A 12,868-nucleotide genomic window follows, 5' to 3' on the forward strand; every position below is an offset into this window, starting at 1 on the left:
AATTTATTAGAGCATAAGCTTTCGTGAGCTACAGCTCACTTCATCGGATGCATTTGGTGGAAAAAACAGAGGAGAGATTTATATACACACACACACAGAGAACATGAAACAATGGGTTTATCATACACACTGTAAGGAGAGTGATCACTTAAGATAAGCCATCACCAGCAGCGGGGGGGGGGGGGGGGGAAGGAGGAAAACCTTTCATGGTGACAAGCAAGGTAGGCTAATAACAGCAGTTAACAAGAATATCAGAGGAACAGTGGGGGGTGGGGTGGGAGGGAGAAATACCATGGGGAAATAGTTTTACTTTGTGTAATGACTCATCCATTCCCAGTCTCTATTCAAGCCTAAGTTAATTGTATCCAGTTTGCAAATTAATTCCAATTCAGCAGTCTCTCGTTGGAGTCTGTTTTTGAAGCTTTTTTGTTGAAGTATAGCCACTCTTAGGGCTGTGATCGAGTGACCAGAGAGATTGAAGTGTTCTCCAACTGGTTTTTGAATGTTATAATTCTTGACGTCTGATTTGTGTCCATTCATTCTTTTGCGTAGAGACTGTCCAGTTTGGCCAATGTACATGGCAGAGGGGCATTGCTGGCACATGATGGCATATATCACATTGGTAGATGCGCAGGTGAACGAGCCTCTGATTGTGTGGCTGATGTGATTAGGCCCTATGATGGTATCCCCTGAATAGATATGTGGACAGAGTTGGCAACGGGCTTTGTTGCAAGGATAGGTTCCTGGGTTAGTGGTTCTGTTGTATGGTGTGTGGTGGCTGGTGAGTATTTGCTTCAGATTGGGGGGCTGTCTGTAAGCAAGGACTGGTCTGTCTCCCAAGATCTGTGAGAGTGATGGGTCGTCCTTCAGGATAGGTTGTAGATCCTTGATGATGCGTTGGAGAGGTTTTAGTTGGGGGCTGAAGGTGATGGCTAGTGGCGTTCTGTTGTTTTCTTTGTTGGGCCTGTCCTGTAGTAGGTGACTTCTGGGTACTCTTCTGGCTCTGTCAATCTGTTTCTTCACTTCATCAGGTGGGTATTGTAGTTGTAGGAATGCATGATAGAGATCTTGTAGGTGTTTGTCTCTGTCTGAGGGGTTGGAGCAAATGCGGTTATATCGTAGCGCTTGGCTGTAGACAATGGATCGAGTGGTATGATCTGGATGAAAGCTAGAGGCATGTAGGTAGGAATAGCGGTCAGTAGGTTTCCGATATAGGGTGGTGGTTATGTGACCATCGCTTATTAGCACCGTAGTGTCCAGGAAGTGGATCTCTTGTGTGGACTGGTCCAGGCTGAGGTTGATGGTGGGATGGAAATTGTTGAAATCATGGTGGAATTCCTCAAGAGCTTCTTTTCCATGGGTCCAGATGATGAAGATGTCATCAATGTAGCGCAAGTAGAGTAGGGGCATTAGGGGACGAGAGCTGAGGAAGCGTTGTTCTAAGTCAGCCATAAAAATGTTGGCATACTGTGGGGCCATGCGGGTACCCATCGCAGTGCCGCTGATTTGAAGGTATACATTGTCACCAAATGTGAAATAGTTATGGGTCAGGACAAAGTCACAAAGTTCAGCCACCAGGTTAGCCGTGACAGTATCGGGGATACTGTTCCTGACGGCTTGTAGTCCATCTTTGTGTGGAATGTTGGTGTAGAGGGCTTCTACATCCATAGTGGCTAGGATGGTGTTTTTAGGAAGATCACCAATGGACTGTAGTTTCCTCAGGAAGTCAGTGGTGTCTCGAAGATAGCTGGTAACGAAGGGCCTGAGGAGGGAGTCTACATAGCCAGAGAATCCTGCTGTCAGGGTGCCAATGCCTGAGATGATGGGGCGTCCAGGATTTCCAGGTTTATGGATCTTGGGTAGCAGATAGAATACCCCAGGTCGGGGCTCCAGGGGTGTGTCTGTGCGGATTTGTTCTTGTGCTTTTTCAGGGAGTTTCTTGAGCAAATGTTGTAGTTTCTTTTGGTAACTCTCAGTGGGATCAGAGGGTAATGGAGGAGGAATGACACCATTAATAGCTGTACATTTTTATTGCCACACTTTCATTTCGTACTTAAACCCTACAAATCTGGCCATATTATTAAATTATTCTTGTTTTGTTGTTTATCCCTCAAGACTGGCAAATAATGCCGGAGGCTAAGAAATCTGGTTTGCTTTTTAAATAACGTTCTTTCCCTGATAATTATCATTATGAACATTTCCGATGTCCGAAAACAACACAACAAGGCTGCAAAACATACTGTCACTGACACAGCAATTAGAAGAGTCAGCAGCATCTAATAACCCGACCAGGCATTTGTGGGGAAGGAAATCATTCTCAAATTAAACTGTCCATCTGGGGAAAATGCAGGGAGCCAGATGCGTGAACAACAGAATAAGAGGGAGAAAAGGAGCAGGGAACCTGAGACATAGGAAGTACATCACAATGGAGAGCGATTAGGGAAATGGATTTAAAAAAAAACCCAAACAACTATGTGTTATATTTTATACAGATAATTTGCAATACTATCTGCATTGAATACCAGTGTAATGGGAAGCCAATGTCACAGGGTGTTTGACCCCAATCCCATCCGGATGCAATTCTGGTTTAGAATCTGAAAAACAAATACATATTTTCTGAACCTATCACCCTCTCGCTCTTTTTCTGTGTTTGTGTTTGTCTGTCCCTGGTATGTGTTAATGGGGTTAATGTAACAAGGGTGTAAGACACTGAAGTGCTGATAGGGGAATGAATTCTGTTCCCTGGTCTGCATCAGGGTTACACAACCCAATATGTCACATGGCAGAGGCCAGTTTGCATTGAGTCCAAGTAGCTACTGGTCTGGCTATGGATTCACTGCCAGGTCAGTATACTCCAAGGGTCTTCTTGGAGTCCGTCTCTGGGAGCCCAGCAATAGGACAGAGACTGTATATGCAGTAACGGTGAAGTTTGCATTAGGAGACTCCCCGCTGTTCACTACAGTTCAGACATTTGGGGGAAGGAAGCAGTTCCATTCTGCAGGACTGGAAAGTTCTTCCCATCTTCGTTCCCAACCCCCTGGCCTAGTTTTATATGGTTAGTTATTAGCATTTTTAAATAAATTCACTTTGACTGTGTCACTCTCCATGAATATTGCAGTGAGCAGATTACTCTCAGAATGCTCATAGAAACAGAGTGAATTCTAAGAGAACAGTGGGAAATATTTCCAGACAGTGAATTTTGAATTCTGAAGTGTGAGCATTCACACCAGAAACTTGAATTACACTCAGCCTGTCAGGGAACAGAAACAATACCATGTGACTTATGGCATGTGTTCAATCAAAACTAACCAGCATAGCTTGACTTTTAAATGTCAAATATACTCAATAAACTGCAGGCGAACAATCTATAGGCCAAGAAATCAGTCATAAAAAGTAGGTGGTGAATCAATTTGAATGTTAAATAAATTAGAGAAAATTGCAATCTGCCCACAGACCAGTCAAAAATGGAAAAAGAGGTAAAATTCATCAAATAAATGAGTCACTGTGAATTATTTGTCCATACTGGACTTTTACCCTCAGTGAAATTCTACCCGTTAGTGGGTGACATTATTACAAATGCTAGAGCAGATGTGATTCCATATACTGGGGTGTGTGTGTGTGTGCACAGACACCATCATGTTTGTGATGCGAACGGGCTGACTCAGTAACGGTAACTTAGATCCCCAACGGCCACCCATTGGATACATCTGATATACAGGTGAATGATGTATATTCTGAAAGCAATTGGCTGAATATCTGCAAGCACTTTTTTGATCCATGTCCTATGTGGCAGGATAGGGAAAATAAGTTGCAGTAGAAGAAATCTGTTTATTCATTGATCTCATTTTATTGCAATGGAGGGTTTGCTGTGGAGTATCAGACCTGTTCTTCTGTGGCTGGGCAGTTTATGTAACAAGTATGTTGCTAATGGCCCCTGGTAGATACAGGGTGGCTGTAGTCAGCCAATGCTTTTCTGAGCTGGGAGGGGGGTATGTTTCAGCCCCCATGGATTTAATTGGCCTGAGCTGAACATAGCAGCTAGAAAGAAATGTTCCCATCTTCCCAACTCAAACAGGAAGATTCATTAACCATAAAAATATACATGGCCCCAGCCCTTCAAAAACCTGCAATTTATTTTACTCCAGGCAGCCAAACTATATAATCCGAGATGAATGCAGGGATCGGGGGAGGCGGGGGGAACGGGGAAGAAAGTGCAGGGAAAGGAAGGCAGGGATGGAGGTGGAGGGGAAGGAGGAAGAAGGCTATTAATGAAAGGACAAGCACTGAGGGAGTGTGGAAGAAGGGAGTTTTCCGGGAGGATGACTACCATAGGGGCAACGTTGAATGATTGATGAACAGGCGAGTGCAGCAATCAACATGCCACTTTATCCAGCCAACAAACCTGGAGCCGTTGGTATTTATACAGGCCCCAGAGTGATTATTATTGTAAGGGAGATTTCTCTAATCAAAACTCCAAAATTACACACAGGCCTTGCTGATTAATATTACATGATAACAGGAATGGGGCACATCTGGCAAAGACGCCAAGAATTTTCCACGCTGAGTGTCCATTTATTTGCCTGGAGGAAGAATAATAAACGTACCCCCCCATCCCAGACTCCCCAAACACCCCACAGTTGCGTGCTTCCTCTCTTAGGGAGCTTGCAGGTCTGTCTTAAGGGGGTTACTGTGCCGTTCCATCTCTGAGCTTTATGTACACATTAGAGAGAGCAGAATGTCCTGAATCTAGAGAGCTCAGCTGTGCAGGAAAATGTATTTGGTGTTGATGGAAGGCACCAAATTAACTGTGCTGGAGACTGGATCCTCTTGTTATCCAGAGGCTAGCTACCAGCTACAGCATGGGCAGTGACAGCTCACGCCTACCCCCACCCTAACACCTGAGGATGTCTCTCTGACCAGGAGGGCTTCTCAAAAGGAGGGAGAGGGCAGCAGCCCCATCAGCCTTTGGTCTCGCTGAGGAGGCTGCCAACAAAGAGGGCCATTTGGATACTGGTTTTTGGCTGACACTTACGTGCATGGGACAGTGGACTGAAAAAACTCCATTTTGGTTCATACTGGTCACCAAACAGCTGTCATACCCTGAGTGCTTGTATTCCATCCAGCTAATCAAAATACACTTGTGAAGCAAACACAGTGAAATTCATTATGGGGTGGGGGGGGCACGGGGGAAAGCTGTAACACCTGCTCCCCAGTAGGAAGGTACCGGATGGAGCACAGGGAGGATGTTGTTGAGGGGAGACTGTATCCGCAGAATCCAAAGCCTGAGCTCCCAATAACCCTTATCCCAACCTCCAGTCTGAGAGGAAGCATGCTGCCACTGGGTCTTTATTCTTGGAGTGCTGACAGGACTTTACCTGGAGCATTGTGAGTGCAACTCGATTATACGCGTTTGTACAGAATATATTTACAGGCTCTCCAGTTTCGGGAAGTTCCCAATGAGTGGCTTGAGTGGCCCCCTTAGCCCCACCGCGACATTCTGCCGATGCTAATGTGATTTTTTTGGAAGCCAGAATGGAAACATTCTAACCTCATATTATAAAAAATAACAAATATGTGCAACAGTGCAATGCAAGGAAATTCCAGCCAGGGCTTTTGGTGCCTTGAGCTCCGCTCTCCTGCTTTATGATGTCACCAGAGACACTTGGTCCAGTTGCAACTGTCGCTTTGTATTACATGGCTGTTTATTGATTAGTCTTATTACCACATTACCATACTAAATGCCTGTGGCTTGCTCTTGTCTGAATGTGGCTGGTGAGGGAAGGGGACATTGGCCAACCTCAGGGATTGCTTGCAAAGCCCTCTTCTTCGTTATTCTGTATGAGAGATGTGAGGCAGATTTCGGGGCCAAAATGTGTAATCAAAATGAATTGTTAATGTGATTACATACATCACTGGGAGATACATTTTTCTTCTTGAAAGAGTGTATTGTTAGGAAGGTAAGATCGAAAAATTGACCTACCTTCAAATTATTCTGGTCTGCTATGACTGTGGTTCTCAACCAGGAATCAAGAGCCCCATGGGAGGCTGTGAGCAGGTTTCAGGGGGTCTGCCAAGCAGGGTCAGCATTAGATTTACTGGGTCCCAGGGCATAAGCCGAAGCCTGAGCAACTTAGCTTCACGGGGGGCCCTATGGCATGGGGCCCCAGGCAACTGCCCTGCTTGCAACACCCTAACACTGGCCCTGACTTTTATATACAGAAAACCAGTTGTTGTGGCACAGGTAGACTGTGATTTTTTTTAGCATGTTGGGGCTCGGGAAAGAAGAAGGTTGAGAACCCCTGTGCTAGGGAATGGCCTCTGGAATCATCATGGCTAATACAAAATCCCACCATTGAGTTACAGTAGAACCTCAGAGCAGAACGTCTATTCTCTAGGTGTTTGTAACTCTGAAATGTTCGTAACTCTGAACATTATGGTTGTTCTTTCAAAAGTTTACAACTGAACAGTGACTTACTATAGCTTTGAAACTTTACTATGCAGAAGAAAAATGCTGCTTTTCCTTTATTTTTTCGTAGCTTATGTTTAATACAGTACTGTATTGTGTTTGCTTTTTCTGTTTCCTTTTGTTTTTTTGTTTCTGCTGCTGCCTGATTGCATACTTCCAGTTCCAAATGAGGTGTGTGGTTGACTGGTCAGTTTGTAACTCTGCTGTTCATAACTCTGAGATTCTACTGTATTGAGAAACTAATAAAAATAATACCCAGTGTTTATATGTAGGACCTAGACAAAAGCAAATCATTGTGCTCTGATTTCCTGCTGGCCTGTAGGAGCAGTTCTGCAACATGTGCTACTGGAAAAACTGATCACTGACTTTGCTGGGGCACCAACAAAGATATAACAAAAGGAAGAGAATCTGTCCATGGCCATTTTGTACCTGTAAGGACAACACGGGAGAAAATAATCTGTGATAGCCAGACAGGAGAAGAGAAACCAGGAGGGAATAATGTGTGATTCATCTTCATTTTGGCCTTGTAGTCCTTACCCAAGCCAAACTCCCCAGCCATCAGTGAGTGAGTTTTCTCAAGAAGAGCTGCAGGAGCAGGGTCCATAAGGAGAGTAAAACAGGGACAGTGAACAAGGAGGAGTCATTTGCATGCTATGATGAGGCCAGGGAAGATTAAAACCATTCAGAACTTGCTCAGAACTCAACCTGAGCCTTTCCCTGAGGTCTGGAGAAGAGCATTTTGTTTATCCCCCTCCTATGTTTCCTGGCTCTGATTAGAAGCTGAAATATCCTGGGGGAGGCTTTGCTCATGGTATTTCTGATGTGGCTGGAAGTATCACAGGGTTCCAAACACAATCAGTTCAGAGGCAGCTCTGAATGGGCCCCTGAGATTTTGGGTGCTTCTCTGTACTGAATCTTTGAAAGCTCCCCTCATCTTTTCCTCTGAGACAGCCATGTGGAAGTGCCAGTGCTCTGGAATTACTTTACAAGCAGGAATGGTGAACCTCTCATTGATTCAGGGCCTGTAAGCTTAGCATCTTCACCCAGACCTCCTGCTCTTGGCACTCACCAGCATGTCCTTGTTCCCATGGCATTTTATTAACAAAGGGCAAGACCACTATGCAGGCAAATGAAATGAAGGTCTGCAGCATCCTGCTCATAGCCAGAGACATATATGGTGCCGGGGCAGGAGCAGGAATCAAAAGTGAATGGAAATAAAAATGAGTCCTCTCTCTCGTCCCTGCCAAGGCCCCATTCCAAGGGCTCCCAATTCTCTTTTATGAGAAACACCCTGATTGGTAGAACCACAGAGAAACCCTAGACCCTATCCAGCTGGGGAAGAGGCGAAGGGCCAAGAATTAGACCCATTGCTCAGCTGGCAGTGGTTTGCACAGAGTCATGCTGAGGGCAGCACCCTCCTTCCCCTTGGAGCCTAACAGTTCTAGCATCCCATGGAGCCACTGCAACAGCTATTCTTTTCAATATCATCTTTTGTTCTCCCTCCATATCTCACCCCTCCTCTCTCGTATCTGTCCCTCCTCCCTTCTCATCACTGTTTGTTTCTGCAGCCTGCTCATGACTGGTTGCCTCATGGTAGGGTAACCATATGCCCCATTTTGGCCAGGACATTCTCTTTTTTAGGCCCTGTCCCGGCCGTCCCGACATTTTTGGGAAAACTGGGCATTTGGCCAGTTTGCTCTTGCCAGCTGACCATCAATTGGGCAAGAGCAAACTGGGCAAATGCTCAGTTTAGCCAAAAAAGTGGGGTGTGACCCCAGTGGGGCATGGAGGAATGTGGAGGGAGGGGCAAATGGCAACGCCAGCCCCGTGCTGGAGGGAGGGTTAGGGAGAGCAGATCAGGCAGGCTGACCCCACTTGCGGGCAGGCAGCAGGGGGGCTTGGGCTGGCCCCATGCATGGGCAGGTGGCGGGGCAGCTTGGGTGGCCCCGCACACTGAGAGAAGGAGGGGAACCTCAGAGGCTTGGACCAGCCTTGCACATGGCGGGGAGGGTAGCTGCGGGGGAGGGCTAAGGCCAACCCCATGTGGGTGGGAGGCAGGGAGGCCTGGGGCCAGGCCCGCATGTGGGAGAGAGGGCAGGGGGGCTTCAGGCTGGCCCGTGGGGTGTCCCGTTTTCCCTTTGGGAAAATATGGTCACCCTACCTCACAGGAATAGCAGTAGCACATCTGGCCAGCCCAATAGCAACAGCAGCCTCTTGATTCCAGACTCCAACGGCACCAATGAAACCAGCCCTCCCCTCCAATGTCCCTCCAGCCTTCATTAAAGTAACAGGCAAACACGTGTGAAGAGGGCAAGCGACAGCAGCCCTGCGAGCCCCCTGTGGAAATACGGGGAGCCAAGTTCCAGAGCCAGGATGCTGCAGGGCCTGTCAAGAGCGGCAGGAGGGATTTCCAGAAATAAAATCAGAGCCATAATAATAGTGAGGTTAAATGTTCCTTACTACTGAAGGATGGGGACTATAGTTGCCAAGCAAGTAAAGAGGAACTACACAGGGGTGCACTGATAATCCAAAAAAACAAAAGCTCAACAGAACCATTACAATCTCTTCTTCAAGCCCGGAGAGAGCAGAGCCAGGGAATAGGGCTGTATACAGTCTTCCTCCCTACTCCTGATTTCACTGTGCCTCTAGGGAGCAGAACAATGGCTGTTTAACAGTGCTCCACATCAGTACGCAGCAGTTTAGGGAGAGGAGTGAAGAAGACTCATCTCCAGCTGAGACTGCAGGGGCAATCTAGGGAGGTAGAATTCCAACCTGGAGTGGGCCAGGACACCAGTATCAAAACTAAAACTCAGAGAAAATTCAGAGGTTCCATCTGCAGCTATTCTCTGACCTAATCTGCTACTTAACAGCGAACTATATTGTGCCTTACATGTGCATGGTACTTTACAGCCCCCCAAATGAGAGGCCCCTGCTTTATGGAGCTTGTGCCTGAGCAATAACTGAGGAAGGGATGACACTGAACAAAGGGGATGGGGAGAGATATGGGTGAATGATCCTCTGGTGAAAGATCGTGAGCTAAGCTGTTGTTATAGCTGCATCTTGTTAGCGTCTTTTTATTTTGTTTTATTAGTCTTTTAGACAGTACAAAACTGGAAGTTTGGTACAATATGAAATTAGATCTGAGCGCAGTGAGAGAGAATTTGGGGCTGCAGATGCATCAAGGTTAGTGAATCTTGGTAGAGCTCTGGTGAGGCTACCCAGAATACAGAGCTCACTTCTGTGCACCTCTGCACCAGAAAGAGACCAACAGATTTAGAATAATTTAGAGAAGAGCAACAAATATGGTTAAGGGGCCAAGAGATTGGATTTAGGAGTAATAAAGAGTGAACGAGCTACCTATGCCCACCCAGCTGAAAAATGACTAAGAGGGATGTGTTAACCATCTGCAGATATGTGAAAGATGTGACTGTTGTGTGAGCAAGGGAAATAGACACACAACAGATACAGAGTTCTTCCCTAGGATTCACACCAAGGAGGGAGGGGAGTTAGTTAGGGTGGATTATGAGAAATGGGGTGGCATTGAGCCAAGGAAAATTTAGGCTGCATGGTAGGAAATATTTCCTGAGTGAGAACTGTTAGACTGTGGAGCAGTCTCCCCATGGAAGGGGTGGAAGACCCATTGCTCATGAGGAGGTAAAAGACTAGTCTGTACAAAGCCCTGGCTGGGAGTAATGGGCGGGAACAAGCCTACATTGGCTCCTGGGGCTGGCCCGATGAGGTTTTTTCCATCGCTAATTTCTCTGCTGTCACCAAGTTTGGTTCCTCTCAGAGCGGAGTTACCTGTAGCTGCTCTGCAGCCGGAGTGCAGGTCATGCATTATCAGAGATTTACGAGGCCTGATTTATGGTGCTAGTTGCTGGTCTGGTATTATATAGCCCATATTAAGGATTTCAATTTTATGCATAAATGCTATTCTTGGAGCATTATACCTGCAGGAATAGTGGTAAGAAAAGCACTTTTCAGTTACTCACAGCTTCAGGGACCAGGAGTGGAATGGAGTCTGGTTCAGTGCCATCTCACAGTCTCTGACACCTGGAGGGAGTTCCCTTCGCTCAGCAGCCAGAGCAGTCGTTCTAGAGGAAGAGGGAGAGTGAGGGTAAGAGCTCTAAACCAAACCGTGAGTCTCCAGAAATAAAGAGAAATAAATCCCTTTGGTAGGGTGCATGGACCTCAGGTCTCCAGACACAGGAAGATACAAAAGCTACATCCATAGCCTTGCAGTCAATGGAAAGATTCTCATTGACTTCAATGGACTTCAGATTGGGCCTATATTGCACTGAATGCCAGAATACTCTGGACAAGTGCAGAAACAGTACACTGGTGCCTATCATCAGGGCATGGGGAAATAGTAACCTTTCTTCCCTACTGAATAACATGTACCAAAGGGAAAGGACTGGAATAAAACCAGAAGAATGGTGACTTTCTCCTTCTCAGTAACATCAGGCCTCAGGACTGTGGGAAGAGGAGCACTGGGCTCAGTGGAAATGCCTGCCCCTCTAGTCACTGACACACTGGGATCCCTGCCACCTTATCTTAAAGCCTCTACTGGTTGAAAAGCATCTGTGTTTCCAGCCTGGCCTGACTTGGCACAAGAAATCTGGCAAACCTCATTCAAGTCTGTCCTGCCTGAAGCTTCCACCTGAGTTTTTCAGACAGATAGAGGGATAGAATCTGTCAGTAAGGCAGGATGTTTTGAAGGGCTTGCTTTGGGAGAAGTGTTTTGTTACGTTTGCCCTGGAAGGTGTCCCCTGACACCCCCTCAGGGCGGGAGAGGAATTCTGTCTGTATTGTATGATCTATTCAGTCCTTGATTTTTCTGCTGAGACTGACAAAGAGGGATCTAATGATCATTGTGGGATTTGAGATTTGACCACCTGTCCATTAGGAGCAGGGGTGAGCCCATCCATGCTGTGGTGAGTAGCTATTTCTCAGCTCTGAAGCTGCTTGCAGTTCATACAGCAGCTGTCTGGGTGGAAAGAAAATCCCTGTACCCAGTGTTGTGGGGAGAGGGCCAAGGTCCAGGGTTGTTCTTTGACTGACACAGACCATCTGTCCACCCTGTCCTTGAAATTCCAGCACAACCATTCAGCCTGTCTCCGGCCATGACCCTTTGGCAATTTTGCTTGTCCTGGAATCCATTAGGGAAGTGTGTCCTGGCCTCAGGACACAGATGCTTGTTACGCCAGGGCCTGGCCTGTAGGGGTGTTGCACTAATGTTGGATGGACCTAACCCACACCTGTTTGCATTAGACAGAGCTGTTTGGGGTGACGCAGAGGGGGTGGATAGCTCCTTTCATCCCACAGACAAGGTCATACTCCAGAGAGAGCTGGGGTCAGGCCTGGAGGGGGCGTTGCCACCTGGTTTCCATTAGTAGGTCTCCTTTCTCCAGGAGAGAGTGACGTCATTCTCCTACTCACCCCAATTAGCCTGGTAGGTTTCTGTTAGCTCTGCAAAAAATAAACTGTCTCCGTTTGACTCTCAGGATACTCTGGGCAGGAGCATGACTTGGGCAGATGAATCCTTGGACAGGAGCTTTCCAACATGCTGGTTGCCAGCAACCCTCTCTGGAAATGTTCCTTTGGACAATGACCTTTTCCCCAAACCCTTTCCTCTGCTTAGGAAGATAATCTAATCTACCTCACTATTATTTCTCCCAGCCAAGTCCTCCTTCCTGACTGAGGAAAAGTGGGCAGCTCTTGATGGCTAGTGAGCCCCACAGGTTACTGAATGGCTATGTCATATTCCTGTTCACCCAGACGGGGGGCCATAAGCAGTGGTTAGTTGTGGGTTGTGTTGGCAACTTGTCAGAAGCATCATATCAACCTGAGCACAACCACCATCATCTCTAACACAGCAGTGTGGCCCACAAAGACTACAGGATCCAGCATGCAGAGCTCTAAGATGGAGCACTGTATAATCGGAGATGTCATCTCCACAGGCCACATTCTGGTGTTCAAGAGGAGACCAACTGCAGAACATACTGTAGAAGTCCATGGGCTACTCTTGGCTGCCTCTGCAATCAGCTCTCTAGTCCCCTTGGAAGAATGATTTAATCCCTCCCCCCTCCCCCAAGGGTTTGTTTACATGGCTTCCCTCCCCACTTGTGATGGCTGCTCACTGGTGATTAATTCAGGGCAGGGAGAAAGGGAGTTAAAGTGTCACCTTCACAGCATTTGGTCCAATTCGCTGGGAGCGCCTCTGAGAACAATGCAGGATGTTTCATCAAGTTACCCCCTCTTTTGTTACCTGTGCTGCCAGGAGGAAGGAGTCCCAACAGCGGCCAGAATGAGAGGTCAGTGTCCCTTACTGAGAGCCATCGCAAGATGGTTGTGTTTGGTCAGACTGGCTTTTCGGAACTCTATAGAAAGAATGTTTCATGG

This window comes from Dermochelys coriacea, chromosome 9 (assembly GCF_009764565.3).
Source record: "Dermochelys coriacea isolate rDerCor1 chromosome 9, rDerCor1.pri.v4, whole genome shotgun sequence".
NCBI classification, from domain to species: domain Eukaryota; kingdom Metazoa; phylum Chordata; order Testudines; family Dermochelyidae; genus Dermochelys; species Dermochelys coriacea.